This window comes from Cavia porcellus, unplaced genomic scaffold, assembly GCF_034190915.1.
Source record: "Cavia porcellus strain 051 isolate PalLab524CR breed Dunkin Hartley unplaced genomic scaffold, mCavPor4.1 scaffold_5, whole genome shotgun sequence".
NCBI lineage: Eukaryota > Metazoa > Chordata > Mammalia > Rodentia > Caviidae > Cavia > Cavia porcellus.
Genome location: NW_026947488.1, coordinates 48,282,563 through 48,301,576, shown reverse-complemented (window position 1 = coordinate 48,301,576; position 19,014 = coordinate 48,282,563). Strand labels below are relative to the sequence as shown.

Genomic DNA, 19,014 nt, shown 5'->3' with positions numbered 1-19,014 from the left:
AGATATCGCTGGATATCTATCAGAATGACTAAAATGGAAAACAGTGACAATACCAAAGACAGGTGAGACGCAGAGCAACAAGATCACTCACAAGCTCCTGGAGAGACAATAAAACATTATAGGCCTATGCAAAATAATTTGGAAATTTCTTTTAGAACTGAAAATGGGCTCACTGTATGACCAGCAATTATACTCTTGGTCATATATCCTAGAGAAAAAAACACATATTTTCATGTAGAAATTTGTATGCAAATGTGTGTAGCAATTTTATTGATATTATCTCAAAACTGAAAACTACCCAAATGTTCTTCAAAGAGTAAATGGTTAAACACACTGGGTCAGTCATACCATGCAATGCTACCCAACAATAAGAGGGAATAAACTGCGCGTGCACACAAGAATGTGGGTGAACCTCAAGGCAGTTATGCTAAATGAAGAACGCTAGTGTTGAAAGTGTATATACCGTTTAATTCCATTAACATAACATTTGTGAAATATGGTAACATAATTACAGAGATGGAGAGCAGATGATTGTTTTCCAAGGCTTAGGGACAGGGATTTGGGAGTAGAATGAATATAACAATTACGGAGTCCCATGAGGAGTCTGTTAGCGATGATGTAGTTAAACAACTCTTGGCCACCCAGTGATAAAATTGCACAGAACTGTTTACCTATGTATACTCGGATGAGTGTGTGTTTAACAACTGCTCAGCTGTATGCAAGCTATTAACAGTCTCCTGGCTAGCAGGAGTGAAAAGTCCACGAGATGCCCCTGTAAATTCCACTAAACCTTTTAGGGAATTTAAAGTTATTTCATCATAAAAGTTGTTTTCTTTTTAAAACTGATCAAACAGGACTTGTGATCTACCTCTTGTACATGCAGACTTGAAACAATCCAAATCAAAGTGAGAAAATTCCAAGCTTTTCAGAGTCTTAGGTCCTAGAACTTTATTGTATTACTTCGGTGGTACTCAGAATACGGATATCTTCTGTATAGACACACATTGCCTAGCAACTTAATAGAAACACAAATTCTCATTCCTCACCTCAGATCTACTGCAGACACTCCACATGGGGCTCCAGTAAGCCTTGTCTTAACGAGTTCCCCTGAGGATGCTGATGTATGCACAAGTCTGAAATGGCCATTCCACCCCGTACTCCACAAACTTGGTGATACCAACGCATTGGGCACTCTGAATCACTTGACTTAGTGGAGACCCTCTGGCAAAACCACAGTGCAGGCCCCCAGGCACTGCCCTCTTCTCCGGGGCCAGCTCAGACTCACCCAGTCTGCTCCATATTTAAGCCTCAATAGGGGAGAATTGTTCAAAACCTGAAAGTCCTAGGTAACTGAGATGCACAAGCTTCTATGGCAGATATAATTTCTCCTAAAAGTCAAACTCTATAGAGAATGTACATTCCCATTAAAGCTGGTTTAATGAGTACTCTAAATTGGAGAAAAATAATTATCTCCAGAGCTGTCTCAAGCCTTTATCTTCTGCCCAGAAGTAATGCTTAGAGAAGTGAAATTACTTTAAATCAGTAGTCCCTGAAGCATGTAAGCTCCTCTAAGTATAAATAATGAAGCTAATCACACCTCCCTCATCTTGTCTTTGTCTCTGGGGCTGGGAGGATCAAAGCCATCTTCAGAATAGGGACAGCTTCAAAGGTGTCTCCTAGCCCAGACCTGGGAATGGTCAGTCCAGAAGGCTTCTCCAGTCCTTGGTTCCCATGTTTCACAACGGTTAGGGGCTGCAAACCATCCAGCATGGTTGTTAGAGCCTTGCAGCCTATGACACCTCTTTTATAGGATTAATTGCACTAATGTCATTCTGTAGTTGGCAAAAAAACTCCTTTTCTAGGGCCATGTGTCCAATGTTTGATATTCTTCCATCCTGGAAGTGTCCTAAGGGGACACTGTGATGAATTACATTGATTGCCTACAGATTTTGCCTTGACTATCTTTTGCATGTCAAGACATCCCTAGAAATAATTGGAGACTATCAAATATATCGCAAGACAAGGGTTAGAAATGGGGGAGCCAGTGGAGAACCAAAGTTGGTCGGATTTGTTGGGCATCACTGTCCAGTGACAGGGAGTAGCGGAGGCCTGAGGTCTGAGATGAGGGTCACTTCCATGGGCCTCTACAGGCTCTGGATTTGCTGACCTGAGCAGGAACAAGCCAGGTACAGTTCCAGTTAGTCCTCAGAGTATCCTGTTGAGCCATTACTACCAGCCAAGAAGGGAAAAGTGTGTATGTGTGTGTGTGTGTGTGTGTGTGTGTGTGTGTGTGTGTGTCTGTCTGTCTGTCTGTCTGGTAAAGTCTGGGCACCATCCTCTCATCCTCAAAAGAACAAGACAAGAAGACCAGCAGATGCCTACAGAGATACACCTGTGGGGAGAAATATGTTTTCCAGGGAAGGACAGATTTCACACTCACCCCATGAATCGCTTACCATGGCCATGGGAGCAGAATCATTCTACTAAGTCCCAGTGATGCCACTGCCCAGACCCCACATGATACAGCAAGGTCTAAGGTTACAATTGGCCATTCCACGCCACTAGAGGTTACTGATGGTACTAGCTGCTTGACATAATGAAACTGTGAAAGAAATCTCAAGGGGGCGATGCACAGTGTTACCCCATGCTGAAAACAATCCCAACCCAACCCTGCCTTTCTGTGCTCCTGGAAGAAGTTCACTGCAAACAATGCCATGGCCAAGCCTCCTGGATGCCCCCTTTTCTGCCCATCAGACCAGACATGCACCCTCTGACTTCCCATTGTTGGTTTCCTAATGATTTACTCAGCTGTTTGTCCCTGCTGGTCAATCAGAGCAGAGCCCTTGCTGACCAGGCTTTGGTTGCTGCTCCCTCCTTCCTCAGGCCCTGAACTTTGGCACCCAGATCACCCCCACAAGTCACAGCCCTCCCTCGGAGGCCCTGCTGAGCCCTGGCCACTGCTGGGTGGGACATCCCCGATGACCAGGAGTCAGCTTCACCACCTCCCCACTCCTGTTGTTTCTAACAGTGTACTCCTCCCTGTAGAAGAAAACTACCTTTGCCTGACTCTTGAGGGCCTGGTGTTTTCCCAGTTCTGTTAATCCTGCCGCAGTCTCACCTAGCAGTCCCTGCCTACCCTTCAACAACCCTGGCAAATAAACCCTCGTTACTGAGTCTGGGTCTGTCTTTTATCAGATGGAGGGAAGGGAGGGACTTGTGTCTGGGGAATGGCAGGAGGCAGAAGTGGAGTGGCAAGTCCCAAGATTTTGGCAGGGGCTGCCTCAGACCAGTGGGGAAAACAGGCCCAAGGGGCAAGTGGAAGCGAGGAGGGTGAAAGCTCAGGCCTGAGTGCACCCATGGCCTTTGCACTAAGCTATGTCCCCAGGCCTTTTTTAAATTTTGAGACAGGATCGTGCTACATGGCCAGAGCTGGGCTCAAACTTGCAGTCCTCCTGCCTCAGCCTCCCAAGTCACTAGCACCACTAGGACCATTTTCAATGTTTCCATCTTTCTCTGTACTTCACCTGCATAAGGGGGGCCTGGATGTGCAGTGGCCACCACTGGTCACATGATGGCAATAACAGCTGGCCTCCTGCCCATCCCTCCCCACCCCTACTGCATGCAGATGTTACTCTAGCAACCAGCCCTCCTCCCTCTGTCACTGGGCCACTTAGATCCAGATAGTCAGGTCTGTTTGCTCTCTTCTGATCAAATCAAAAGAAGCCATTTATTTTAGTAAAAAGGAAGAAAGATTTACTAAAAGCTAGGTCCGAGGAGATGGGGGCCCCATTTGTCTCGAATCACCGTCTCCTCAAGTACAGGTGTGTTGGGGTCTTTTATAGCAAGGAGAGGTGGGGAAATACAAGGCAACAATAGACATGTCCAGGCTTGACTGTCCCTTCCTGGGCCTGCCATAGGCCTCTGTTGGCTCAGGAAAGGAAACCAGACCTGACCCACTGTGCCCAGCACTGCATCTTCTCACCATTTGTCTGGGCTGAGCAGAGGTGAAGGTGGCTGAGGAGACCTGGAGGGGTCTGGAAACCTCCAGGACACATGGCTGTTTCATCCCCAGCTCAGTTCTGAGGGCAGTCGGTGTCAGCTGAAGACTGAGTCATGTTGTTTGACAGGGTCCAGTGCCTTGCTGAAAACAGTCCTTCCGGGTAAAAATAATGAATAAATATGTAAATACTGACTCTCCATGGGCAGGTGCAAGAAATAAATCCTCTCTTGCAACCCAGAACTCACTACTTGGCATGAGTTTTGATCATCCCAGGAGGCGTATCACTGCCAGGCACGGCGGGACAATGCTGGGAGTCTGGGGCTCTGAGGCTGAGGCAGGAGGAGCAAGCCTGGTTGGGAGGGTGAGACTCCGCCTCAGAAGACAAAGCAGGCACAAAACACTGTGATAACCCAGGGTGGATTAACGTGATGGCCTTAACTGGTAAAGAAAAAAACTGACTCATGTTAGTGGTAAAGGGACTCGGAATAAAATATAGGTTAGTAATGAAAGGGACTTCTGATGTCTTCTGAGGACAGGGGAAGAAATGATGTTCTTTAGGACATGACGAGTGATCCGGTGGTCTAGTGATGGGTGTCCAGTTCTTCCGTGTGGCTACAGGACAGAAAGTCAATGTTCTATTGTACTCGCCACTCGGCTGCCGGGTGGCCTTGGAAGAAACCATGATAAAACAGACAGGATTCCCACATGGTGCTGTTCTTGACTTCTGGTCCTAAGCAGCCCTCTCCCCACCCTACACATTGTGTGAGCAGCCTGTGTCCCCTACCTGCCAGCCCAGCTGCCCCATGGAAAGCTGCTCATGGTCCTCCCAAGTCCCGCCCCATGGCCACTCACCAATGCCAAGCTTCTCCTGCAGGCTTTCCTGCTGCCCCGTTCTCTGTTCCCCACCTCTCTGGTTTCTCTTGCTGACACCTCACTGGCTTCTCTCTTCCGCCTGGGCTGTGGCCCTGCTCTCCTCTCTACACTATCTCCTGGACTCTCAGGCATCACTCACATACTGACAACCACTGGACTTAGAGTTCTAGCCTGGCCCAGACCCCCAAGCTCTGCGCACAGCTGCCCAGCTACCTGCACAGCATCTCCTCCTCAGAAAAAGGTACCTCTGCCCCTTGGGCTGGGTCTTCACCCCTGCCTTCCTCTCATTTCCTCACAGGGGGGGGCGACAGAGGGAGAGGAGAGAGAAAGGCGGGGGGTAGAGAAGAGACAACTTTTTAGGACTTTTATGGTGGTGCCCATTCTCAATCCTTTCATGGAATCTCAGCCCCTTTCTAATGGGACAAGTGGACGTTAGATCCCTAAGCCTTCTTTGCAGTCTGCCCTGCATTCTAACATAATCCCTTGCTAATCACTAGCAAGGGCAATGGGTAAAGCGGTTTCTCAAATCCTGCCCCTCCCCCAGTCTCATTGCTCTTGAGATATATAAATATGTTGCCATGGCAACACAGTGTCAGATTAATTACCAAATCCTCCTGGTGCAAAGCTGCTTTAACAACATGGAGCTCTGGGGCTGCATGGGGCTGAGGGTGCTCCGCAGTCCTCTTGGCACAAAGTAGGGACCAGTGGATCTGGGGATACAGGCAGGTGGAGGAACCACCACCTGTTCTTTAAGCCAAAGTTTCCTGGGGCCCCAGGCTTCCTGAGTCAGTCCTGCTTCTAGAAATAGAATTTCTTTCTTTAAAAAATAAAAGTGTTTCAACAAAAAAGACTCAAAAAGTCAAAGCGATCCTGAGCCAAATGATCAAAGCTGGAGCATCACAATGCCTGACTTCAAAATGTTCCAAAAAGGGAGTTTTCAACCCCAGAGATTGTCCCTGAAATATACTTGCGTCATCCTTTCACCCAAGATTTTGCCAGTTACTGTGAAGCGTGAGTCTGTCCACAATTAGTGAGCTAATCTGCACAGCCACCCCTGCTGTTGGGCTGTCCTCAGCTGGAAGAGCCCCCAAAGGAACTGAGCTCTGGCCCACAGGGTCGGGTTGCCGAGCATGAGACTCTTTTAGGCAAGAGAGAAGCAACATAGTCCGGGACAAAGGCCACTGCTGCAAACGTAATGGAGGAAGCCAGGATGGACCCTAACCCACATCTTCAAGTAAACAAGAGTGGGAAGTTATACAGTCCCCCACATAAACTGCCCCTTCTGATTCAGAGAAGAAGTCTCTAATCCAAGTAGGCTCTACTATTAACCCTGGTGGCTGTCCCTGTGTGAACATGATTATAGCCAGTCAGCCGAGATGATTCTACTTTCCAGAACTCCAGAGAGGCTCACCGTGGTGTCTTGCACACAGCCCCAAGTGGCCTATGTCCTCACGACTCAAAGTGTGGCCCTGGAGCAGTGGTGCCAGCATTGAAGCGCCCTTGGACTCCACCTGAGACCAGTTGAACCAGAATGAGCTTTTTAAGCAGATTCTTGGGCCATGCAGATGCATGATGAAGTTGGAGAAGTGTTTAGTTTTTGCAATGCGCACATGCTCACAGTGTAGATGCTCCTGCTGCAGTCAGTGTTTATAAGGGAACAGATTTAACACAGAACACATAACTTATGGGATTATTTTATAATATTCGCCTAAAGAGTCAAATGCAAAAGAGGGCAGGAGATCTGTCCACACACTAGAGATCCAAAAACTACAGTTGAGGGCCTGGATCCTATGGTAATGTCCTACATGAGTCCAGCTGAAGACCTAGAGCCCATGACAGTGTCTCATGCAAATCTGTTTCACAGATCTGTGCTAGGAAGGCCCAAAGGCCAGTGGTGGAAGTTGGAAAGTCTGTGCCAGCGGGGTGAAGGATCTGTGTCAGCAGGCTGAGGGGTCTGCATTGAGCCAGGAAGCCATACTCAAGGTAAGGGCCAGAGCTCCCCCAAAGAGAACCACAGCCATGCCCAAAGACAGTGAGACTGACAACAGTTAAGTTCATATCAGGAAAACCAGCACAACAAGCTCCTCCAGGAGAACCAACAGCACCATCTTCCCTTCCAGTTCTGCTCTTATGCTGTTGGCAACAATCAGGTGGGCCTTCCACACCCGGCACCACGCTGATTCAGTCCAGAGGGGTGTTGCAAGTTGACTATTGTTTAATCACCACATCGTGCAAGTCAAACGAAAATGCAGACCTGGCGCCTAGCTCACATCTCACCAGGGATTTCACTCATGCCTTGGAAGCAAAGAGCCCGGGTTTAGGATGACAATGCAGATATGTCCTAACATAGAAAAAAAAATAGAATTTGGGCCAAGAATTGCATTATTCAGTACCTATAAAAATAAACCCAAACAGCCTGTAACCCAGAACTTGGGAGGTTGAGGTAAGAGGATCACTGTGAGCTCGAGGCTAGCCTGGGCTACAAAGTAAGTTTAAAGCCAGCCTGAACTGCATAATGAAAACTGCATTGTCAAAGAGACAAAAATAAACAAATAAATAAATCCAAACATCCCAGCACTTAGTGAGACCAACTTTGACAAAGACGGTGTCAAAAACCTTTAATAATCTTTGCATCTGTTAAACTATTCATTTGTTTTCCATATTTCTTTAGAAAATATTTTTAAATGATGCATAAAATCAACAGGATGAGATTATTTCAAAGTGGGTGCCAATGGAGAGTTGAAAAGAAAAAATAGGGACAAAAAGTTGAGCCAGGGTGAAATAAATCACACTATAAAGTCCCACAGTCTTGCTATGAGTGGGCCACACATTTAGTGCCTCGGTCTTCCAGCCAAACATGAGAACAAAGCCAGTTAGACCAATTCATCCTTTTTCACACTGTGAAGGGATGCCAGTCGCTCAGAAAAACACAATATTCTGTTCCTCTTCCCAGAAAAACTTCTTGAAAAACTTGTTTTTCTGTCCCACTTTCCCTCCAATACTCAGAGGAGTTGATTACACAGTGTCTCCCTCCTTAACTCTGGTTCACTTTGGGACCCACTCCCTGTCTGACTTTGGCCCCATCTCTTGAGGGAAGTTGCATTCAGCAAGTTTGTGGTATTCCGTGCTGCCAAAATACAATAGTACCTGGTCATCTCTCTGTCTGCACCTCATTCAGCTTCTCTGCCTCTTTCCTCCTGGGTGAACGTTCGTGTTAGAACCTCAGCACCCCAGCATCTGCAAAGCCACCTTCTCCTGTGTTCTTCCTAGCTCCCTGGTGGCTCCTCTTCCTTGATCCTTTGCTGGACTCCCCTTTGGGCTGCCACATCCTGAGACCTTTTCTCTTTACTTCTCCACTTTCTCTACGTGATGCATTACTCTCATGGCTTACAATGCCACCTGTCCCAAAATCTCCCAAATGTTTGTGTCCTAGGTCTTCTCTGTCCCCAGGCCCAGCACACAGAAACACCTTGTCACCTCCATGGATATACTCTGGACAGCATTCAGAGTGCTGCTCCAGCTGGATTGTTTTTTGTTTTTTGAGATAGAGTCTTTGCAGTCCAGCCCAACCTTGAACTTGCTAAGTTGCCTGGGATGGCCTCAAATACACAATCATCCTGCCTCAGCCTCCTAAGTGCTGAGATTAGAGGCATATGCCACCGCTCTTGGCACAAATTGAAGTCTTCACTTCACTCTCAAATCTGATCCTTTCTCAGTCATCTCAAGAAATAGCAACACCATCTAGTGAAACTCTAACCCAGAAGCTATGAGTCTTCTCCAGTCCTGTTCTCCCTTTACCCCAACATCCAAACCCAACAAGTACTCTCATCAGTTCTGCCTCCAAAGTTTCACACAGCCAGCCCACCTCTACCATGCCCTCAACTCAAACCTGTGGGCGCTCCCAGCCTCCCTCTGCAGAGCAGCCAAACAAACCCTAAAGTCAGGTGTCAAGCCAGGTGTGAGGTCACACAGTGTAATCCCAGCACTTGGGAGGCTGAGGTGGAAGGATTCCAAGCTCAAGGCCAATCTGGGCTACACAGTGAGACCCTGTCTCAAAAAATATGTGGAATCCACAGTGGGACAAAAAGGAGGACAGAGAGGCTGAAAATGATCAAAATCTGTCATGTGCCTGAGTGAATCTGCCAAAACAAAAGCCATTAATCTGTGTAACCAATATATACTAATAAAAAAGGTATGATAGGAAAGAGAAAGGGAAGAGTTACATGAGTTGTCACATCTCTTGTAAGATTATGGTACAACACGTTACTCATGGGTTGGTGGTAGTGCTGATCCCAACAAATCCTCCTGCCTCAGCCTCCCAGGTGCTGGGATTACAGGCACACACCACCAACGTGCTTATTTTAGAGTGTACCACTGTGTACAAAAACATGTCTCCTGTAAAACCCTGAGCTATGTTGCACCAGGAGCCACCTCACACATCTGAGTTTCTCACATCTTTTCTCTCTTTTTTTAAAATAAAATTTAAGAGACTTTTTTTTTTCTTTTATCAGTACCAGGGATCAAAGTCACCACCACATGCTTGCAAGGCCAGCGCTTATGCTGCTGAGCTAAATCCCCAGCCTCTCTCACATCTTGATTGCCTCAAGAGAGCATGCTGAGGGGAGGAGAATGGAGCACTTGCCTGCCACCAACAAGGGTGCAAGGATCTGGGTTTGATCCCAGGCACTGTGACTGAGTGACCTATCCCAGGCAGGTTGTGGAGTTGGCTTTGTGATACTCACACAATGACAGAAGCTCTACACAACACATCTCAAGACGTGTCCCCATCGCTAAGAGACCCATGACTCAGTGGGCCTTGCATGGAAGGAAAGTGTAGCTAATAGCCTTCCTGAGGGTCAGCAAGAGGACAGCACAGGCAAACAGTTCTGGTGCTTAATCAGAATCAACTGGGAATGTGTGGCTCCTGTGACCTCTGACAGCCATGGCTGTCTTTTAGCTGGTCTTTGGATAAATACTGGTGACCAATGCATTGAGTGGCTGGTTCTCACTGACCGGCACCTGGCCACACTTTAACCCACTCAGCTGAGCTGTTGCTCAGGGCCTCAGAGTACGGCAAGGGCTAAAAGAATCAACACACTGCTAAGAGCTTGCTGGGCTAGGAAGGGCTAAGGAAGGGACTCCGTGGCATAGCGGCTGGCACCGCATCCTGACGGCTGCTACTCTCTCAATGAATTCTCACTTAAGAGACCTGCGATGATCAAGCTAATGGCTCTTCTTTTCCCTGCACTCCTGGAAGTCATCAGCCTGCCCATGTTGCTGGGGAAAAGCAGCAGTGGTGCAGTCTGATGATATGTCATCTTTGAGGGCTTCACCATCTTTTGCAAAGCTCGGCAAAATTGCAAGTTTTCTTCAATTCACCATGACAAGGTGATTCAGAAAGGTCTGCGGTTGGTCTATGAAACCATACTCCATAAGGCAGCTGCCCAGCCAGGCCTCACTTTCCCTCCAGATGCAGATGCACAGGACAGCTGCCCCTAGCTCTCTGCCTGACAACTCGGGCTGTGTGCTTTTTTATATCTCAGTGCTCTCCTTTTTTATTTATGTATTTTTGTTAGTGTGAGTTTGCAATACATAATGATCACATTTATTAAGGGGAGCTGGTAATGGCCATGATACATTTTAATTCGTTTTTCCACCCTTCTACTCTCCCCCCACTACACACACACACACACACACACACACACACACACACACACCTTCCAACTCTTGGTCCCTTTCCCTTTTGCAAAAGGTCTACTTATATATTACTTATATATTTTTTGTCTTTCTTTATTTTTCCATCCTCTTTGCCTCTCCTCTCTACCCTCTTTATCTCATTCTCTCATTCATTTGAAAAAATCTCTCTACTTCCTATTCACCCTAATTATCCTCTCTCTTCCTCCATATATATTCATATGAGAAAACCATGCAATATTTGTGTGTCTGACTTATTTCGCTTAATATTATAGTCTCAAGGTGAACCACTTCCCTATGCATGCCTCAAGTTTATCTTTCTTTATGGCTAAGTAGTACTCAATTGTGTATAAATAACACGTTTTCTTTATCCACTCACTGCTTGATGGGCAATATTTAACTATTATAAACTGCACTGCTATAAACATAGGTATGTGTGTATCCCTGATACTAGAAAGAGAATAGCTTGGTGAAGCAAGATTTCTATTTTCAGGTTTTTGAGAAATTTCCACACTGATTTGCATATTGGTTTACATTTCTACTAACAATATAGAGAGCTCCTTTTTCTCCACATTCTCTCCAGCATTTGCTATTGGTTGACTTCCCAATGATAGCCATTCTTTCTGGAGTAAGATAGTATCTCAGTGTTGTTTGCATTTGCATTTCTCTGGTGACCAGCAATACTGAGCATTTTTCATGTATTTATTGACCATTTGCTCTTCTTCTGAGAAGTATATATTCATTTAAGTTGTCCATTCTTGATTGGGTCTTTTATTGGGGGGCTAGTTTTATTGAGTTCATTATATATCCTAGATGTTAGTCCTCTGTCCATGGAATAGATGGCAAACTTTTTTGCCCATTCTGTAGGTTGTAGCTTCACTCTGTTGGCTGCTTTCTGATGTTGTGCAGAAGTTTTAGAATTTGACATCATCCCATTTGTTGATTCTTGGTATTATTTCTTGTGCCATTGGGTTTCTGTTTAGAAAGTCTCGGTCTATGCCTATGTCTTCAAGAGTTTTACCTATTTAATCTTTTTTTTTTTTTTTTTTTTAATTTTTACCGGCACCAGGGATCGAACTCACGACTGCAGGCTTGCAAGACAGGCGCTTATGCCACTGAGCTAAATCCCCAGCCCCTACCTATTTAATCTTCCAACAGATTGTTTCTGTTTTAACATTTAGATATTTAATCCATTTTTATTTTAGCTTAGTTCATAGTGAAAGACATGGACCTAGACTCAGTCTTCTACATGTGGATGGCCAGTTTCCCCCAGCACCATTTATTCAAGAAGCTATCTTTCCTCAGTGTATGTCTTTGGTCCTTTTGTCAAACATCAAATAACTGAATTGCCTGGGTTATTTTTACGCTTCCTCTATTCTGTTCCACTGACCTATGTGCCTGTGTTTGTGCCCCTACCATGCTGTTTTTATCACAGTGGCTTTGTAATATAACATCAAATCTAGGATTGTGATGGCTCTTGCTTTGCTTTCAGACTGAATTTTGAGCCTATTGACCAGCCACATTTTCCAGCCCAACCTCATGAGTAATACAGCGAGGCCCTACAGTGCTAGGTGCAAGATACCAACATGATGTCAACCAGCTTACAAAATCCTTGAAAATGTACCACTGACTCTCGGAGCCTGTCTTTCTGCCTTCTCCACACTGCTGCCTGCCTTGCACTTGCTTCCCTTCCTCATGCGTTCCCCACCCCACGTATGAAGCAGTCATTCTCTCCAGATGGATGCCCCAGGATGGTGGAGTCAGTTTAGAAATGGTTTTAAAGCATCTGTTTCCTTCCTCAACTTTGAGATGAGTGGCATCTTTTGGCAACAAGAGCTGAGCTCTAAACCCCTTTGTCTGCCAAGTGGCCAAGACTCTTCCTGTGGTGCTGTCAGTGGGAGAGACAGGAAGAAGTTGTCAGAGCTCCTGAAGAAGAGGCTTCTTCCCGGGATCTTGAAGACACCACTCACCTCACCCGTGGGCAGACTGTAATGTCACCCTGAGGCTACAATGCAAACAGAGCTTGGGTACTGAGCTTTTATGATCTCTGAAGCAAGGTACCATCTAGGTGTGAGCAAATTCAGAGGCAAAATTCTCTTGTCCACTTCCTTCACAGTTCAGATTTGTGCAAAAATGGCAAACTGAAAAGCTCTAAAACAGTGCTTCCTGCTTCTTACTGCTGCCTGTGACCACACCGACATTCTAGTCGTCACCTATCATAGCACTGACTAGTAATCAGACTGCACCTCTGGTATCTACACAAGTGGTGTTCTTCCTGCTTTACAGATAGAAAATAATAGGCATGGGATGACGGTGAGTTTTGTTGACTTCAGCAACACTCAGTCTTCTGTTCCGGAAGGAGCACGTTTCTCTGCCCCACTGACTCAGCATGGTCATGTGAGCTGCCCCTTTCACTGACTGGGGTAGAGAGCTGTGGCAGCGTGAAGAGGGAGGGCAGGTGGTGGTGGAGAAAGTGACTCTGCAAGGAAGAAGCCGGCCAAGTAACACAGAATAATAAGGAGTGACAGCACTGGATAAACTGCGGTTAGCAATGTTACAGTCTACGCGGGCCTGGATGTTCCATAAGAGAGGCAGCCTGGTCCCTCCAGAACTGCTCAAGTCTTAGCAAAGACTAAAGCAATGTGGAAGAAGTGGTTCTAGCTCAAAGGGAATAAGCAGACAAAAGAACTAGATGCAGGACGTGACCCTTTATTGAATTCTGGACTACAACACAGAGAGTGAAAGCAAAACCAAAACAAAATGATATGATAATACTGTTGGATGAATAGAAAAATTTAAATATGGGTGTGCATTAGGCTTTTGTTTCTGTGTCAAATGTCTTGGCTGAGATAATGGTACTATAGCTGTGTAGGAGAATGTTTTTGTTCTTAGAAGATACCTGATAACATTTTTAGAAGTAAAATGTCACAATAGTTACAACTTATTTTTCAATTTGTTAAGAAAAAAACCATATACGTGTAACAATAAAGTCAAAGCAAGTTAGCAAAATGTTTGTAATTAGTAAGTTTAAGAAGGCTATTCTTGGTCCTGTTTTTTAAAATTTTTTGTAGATTTGAAATTTTTCACAGTAAAAGGTTGGGAACAAAAACATGTAAAAGATTTAACTGAAAAGATGGTCAATATTTGTTCACTAATGTGAAGTTTTGTTTCTCTTTTGCAGTACAGAGAATTGAATTGAGGGCCTTCACTGTGAGTGTCATCTCCAACCTTTCTAATTTTTGAGACAAGGTCTCACTAAGTTAAGTTACCCAGTCTGGGCTGACCCTTGGAATCTTCCTGCCTCAGCCTCGCAGAGTGCTGGAATTACAGGCATCACCACTACACCCACCTAAAGATGTTCTGAAGCTTAAAGGCCCCTGGGGTAGGAGAACCAGATGAACTGATTTGCCACCACATTGTCCCAAGCTCTGTGGACACATGCTGGGCTGATAGCCTTGAAGGCTGAGAGTAAAGAGGGCAGGACACAGAGAAAGAGCACTTCCTTTCACAATCATTGAGTGGCAGCATTGTTACCTTGGTAACAAGCCATCTAGTCCACTTGTTCCTGTGGTTGCACCACCCTTTGTGTGCTTTTCCCTAGGGATCCCATGCTCTCCCTATTTGTTTAGCATCTAGTAAATATTTCTTGAGTACCTACTCTGGGCTAAGCATTGTGCATGTAACAGGGGTGCAAGGTGAGCAAATCCCCACACTGTCTCTGCCTTCCTGGAGCTCAAGGGCTGGTGGGAAACTCAGGCATTAACAAAATAAATGACTGTATGCAGAGCCAGGTCCCTGAGAAAATGATGCTCACACTGACATCAGAGATACAGGGATGATAACCGAGCCAAGGCCAGAGGGAAGCGCGTGATCGTGGGTAAGCCAGTTCCCAGAGTGTACACTGAACATGGCGCCAGGCCTTCCATTATTGCTTAGGGACCCTGTGTCCCACACAAGCAGTTTAATGCAAATGCCTTATGTTATAAAGCAGCAAAATAAGGCCCAGTCAAGTAAAATTTTACAGGTTACTTTCTGAAGAAAATCAGACATTGCTAAGGCCGTACAAGTCCTTGATCAGTTTTCAGAAACACTTGACTCCACCTGAAAGGAGGGGTGGCAGCTGCTCAGATTCCTCCCAGTTTTGCGGGTCTGTGGGCAGAACACACTGAACAGAGTGGCTATGGGGCTACATTCACTGTAAGGTGGCAATGGTCACCACGGTCAAACTCGAGTGGAAACGAAGTCCTTAATTTCTCAAAAGCCACAGCACGGAAAGAAATCAGAAATTACAGAAAATATTTTGAATCCTGGCAAAGGTATTCCAAAAACTTTTAAGCCCATCCAACAGCCATCTCCATGTGGTTTGTGTCCTCTCGCTGATATTTAAATATAATTTTGTTGTCTATCAAGGTAAATCACCCACTTAGCCAATTTATGCCCTTGAGTTTAAATGCTATAATTATCCTTAATAAGTTAGCCATCAGCCTGTTTGTCCTTAATGGTTAGAAAGTTGTGTGCCTTTTAATAATCTGCCTGCAGGTGAAACATCAGGTTTTTCAGAGCTGAAACTCTGCTCTGCACAAAATGTCAAGCCAGATCTAAGAGTTTTGTGTTGCTTCACCAGAACAATATGAGCCTGAAAGACAAAAACACACTCACAAAAATGATGTTTTTTCCAGAAAACTGGCAGAAGAAATCCAGCACAGATTTTGCAAAAATGAACCTAATTTCCTGCAACACTTTTTTCTCTACATAAATGCAATAAAATTTGTTCTAGCTTTGCGTTGATATCAATGAACCCTCTTTTTATTTATTCAGCGTGTTTGCAATCTTGTTTCCCAGAGCTGTTGCATCAAGTTTCTGCAGATGGTACCCTGTTCTCCTTATCTCAGCCCACACTTCAGACCTTGCCAGCTGGGGCTGCGGTAGCTGCTGATCCCAGACACTGAGGTGCCTTATTGTCAGCTAAGCGGGGTGCTCAGGAGCTTCATTTGGTGAGTGGGTGTTCTTACTGGCTCTGGTTCTTACCTCAGGGGGAAATTCAGAGCTTTGCTCTTGTTTTCTTTCATATTTACACAGTATCCAAAACAAGTCTAGGCTTAGTAAGAGGAGTCTTTACCCAAAAAGGCTATTGTAAAAGTAGGGGAAAGGAGCTCTTGTTAGGGAGAACTCTCTGACCATAAGACCTGTGAGTGTCTCAGGCTTAGGTAAAGGGCTTTCTTTCATAGGGAGGAGAAAACAAGGCTAGAAGATTGGAAGGAAAGGAACAGCATGATTGGAAAACAGACTGCAACATGCTTCACCCCCAAATTAGCCTATGATCCAGAGGGGCTGGCAAGCAGGAAAGGGTGCTGGCTCAGGAACCTGGAGGGAGAGTTCGGTTAAGAGTTTTGCTCAGATTGATGGGTAGAGACAAGCAGCTTTGAAAATCATTTATGAAACAAAGAATGGGAATTGAGGGAGTCATTTGTGGTCCCTTCTATGAAAACAAGGAGGTACTGATGGGTGTCAGGTAATCACATGAGGCAGGAGAATTCCTGGCAGAGAGCACATACGTATATATGCACATGTGCACCCATGACATATACATATATATGTCCTCTGCTTCCCCAAATGAAAGAGGAGGAGGAAATTCTCTCTCCTTCTCATCTTCCAGTAGTGCAGGAGTTTTGGGTCAAGTTCAGCACTGTCTATGGCCACACTCAAGGTCAAGTCCAAGCAGCTAGAACATATCGTGCAAGGCTTTGTGAATCTAGCAGCAGAAAGGGCACCTGTGCTGGCAGGAAGAGTGTGTGGCTTTGTCCCACTTAGAATGCAAGTCTTTCCTGTTGCTGCTTCTGCCTGCTCCCCAGTTCCATATGATTCAGGGGCTGGCGTGAGCTACCCAGAAACTGGACCACACTGGGAAAACGTGGATTCTTTCAGTTCCGCAGCCCACTTTCTATAACCTAATTAGTTCAGAGCACAATGATTTCACTTTAGAATTTCAACAATCTCCCGTTAGTCACAACGTTCAGAAAATAACAGTTTCCTTGGTTATAAAAATAATGCATGTTCATGATGGAAAATAAAGAGAACATACACTTTGTTTAAATACACAAACCCAACATCATAGGCAGGGTGACAGCCAGGTGGCCAGATAAGAAGATCTGGAAAGGGTGCATGGACTCTAAGAGGGTCATTCAAAAATAGCCAGTCAGAGGAGCAAAAAGAAAAACAAATGAAAGAGAATGGAGAAAAATGAATGGACCTAAGACATAATCAAGTGGACAAACGTGAATTATGGCAGTCTCAAAGAGGAGAGAAAAAGGAGTGGAGAGCTAATTCAAAGAAATGATGGCTGACCTTTTAGATTCTACTATGAGATGTGCCGTATGAGTCTTTCTGCCCCTGATTTATTTGGCTTAGCACAGGATCCTTCAGCTTCATCCATATTGTTCTAAATTGCAAAGCTGCCTTCTTTTTAAAGCTGAACACATACCATGTGTATTCCAATCTACATATACACATTTGTATATGTACAGAGAGTCCCCAGCTTAGCACAATTAATCAACTGCACGATGGTATGAATTTTGGTCTTTTCCCAGCTGAGTGACCTGTGATACAACACTCTCTCCACAGTGGACACCAACCCTGAGATGTCACTCATAGTTAGCCACATGGTCATGAGGGCAAATAACCAAACTATATCTGGTATTGTGTTGCTAAGCAATAGTGTTTGGTAGGTTAGGAGTATCAAATGCATTTTTGACTTAGGATAATTTCAACTTATCAAGGGTTTATCATTCCAACACTGTTCACAATAGTCAAGACACAGAAACAACCCAACTATTGTCAATAGATGAATGAATAGCTGCCTCTCATTGACTAACCAGCCATGACCTCAGATCAATACCAGAACCTGAAGGAGAGGACCAAGATGGCGGATAGATAACAGCAGGCTATAGAGGCTCCCTGAGAGTGTCAACTTAGAATTCAACATAATACAGCATGGGGAGTCCCGAACAGAAGGAGATGAATTCTCTTGTCCCAAGAAGAAATTAAGGTTAGAGGAAACAATCACACACACAGTCCCAGTGCTACTACTGGAACAGCTAAAGGTTCAGTGCTCCCGAGGCAGTGCCCGAACTTGAGCCGTGGCAACTTACCGAGCTGTCGGAAATCCCGCAGCTTCAAGTCACTGGAAATACAGGCACACTGAGGTCGGGGGTCAGTGTGCTGAACAGAGAGCTGAGCTAGTGGGGAACCTGTATCGACCTATGGTGAGTGATGGGAGTAAAACCATTCCACAGAGAAGGGGGCTCCAACAGACAACATTCTTGGAGTGGGCAGCACTGGCAAGAACAAGGGGCAGCAGTGACTTCAGTCAGTTGTTCCCTTCCCAAACAGGATTGGTGGAGTGAGCTAGGCTTATGTCATGAGACCTGGCTGAGACCCAATAGATGATCCGAAATCAATTCCCTATGGTGGCAGCACACACTAACACAGTGAAGGCCTCAGCAGGTTGACTGACCTGGAGGGGAGGCAGCGCACACTAATACAGTGAAAGCCTCAGCAGTTTGACTGATATAGAGGGGAGGGGCCAGCATACACTGCCCCTGTTTGCAATTCACTAGCACATGGCAGAGGGAATGGTCACCTAGCCAGCATGCTTCAACAGAATTGTAACCAAAAAAGAAAGAAATTGGGGCCTCCTGGAAGAAGCAAAAAAGATGGGAAGAGGAAGCAACAAGAAAAAGTCCCCAGGTCCCAATCCTGAGAACATTGACCCAGGACAGATAAATACAAAGGATTTGAGGACAGCAAACATGCAATATCAGACATGGCACCAGTGGACATAAAGAGATATCTTTGGAACCTCATTGACGAGTTCAAAAGGGAAATATTTAGCCAAGTAAAACAAGATATAAGAAGGTTATTAAAAGAGACACTAAGCACCCCTCAAGAAGACCCAGATAGAAGAAGGGAGGAACTCAAACAAAGGGGAGAACTATTTGATGAAGAATATAAAGAATATATAGAATACATGAAGCAGATTCAAAGACATTACCAGGAAATTAAAAACTCTATGGAAAGATAGCAAATCTGCTTGAAAGAAACTAAGGATACATTATCCAACCTGGAAGACAGGTTTGCAATGTGGGATTATGAAATGAAAAACTTTTTAAAAATAACAAGGAAACAAGCAGTAACAATACAAAGGCTAGAAGGTGACAAGAGGATCTATAACTTGAGAATAAAGAATGTGAATGAAGAAGCAGGGATACAAACAAAGGAACTACAAAGGCTATTCACAGAAATAATTAAGTAAAACTTCCCAAAGATAGGAATAGGAAATATTCAGATGTATGAGGCATACAGAACTCCAGCCACCTACAACCAAAACAGAGCTACACCCAGGCATATAGTAATCAAGATTCCAGAAAGTCAATATAAGAACAGAATAC

The 19,014-nt window shown here is 45.1% G+C and overlaps 1 long non-coding RNA gene across 1 annotated transcript; it reads left to right on the top strand.

The window, feature by feature from the left end:
- The first annotated feature begins 4,908 nt into the window (after positions 1-4,908).
- On the top strand, positions 4,909-18,475 carry LOC134476073 (uncharacterized). Its single transcript, XR_010047518.1, has 4 exons — positions 4,909-5,114; positions 6,738-6,856; positions 13,749-13,777; positions 15,410-18,475. It is a non-coding gene; the product is annotated as an uncharacterized LOC134476073 (long non-coding RNA).
- Positions 18,476-19,014: the final 539 nt, after the last annotated feature.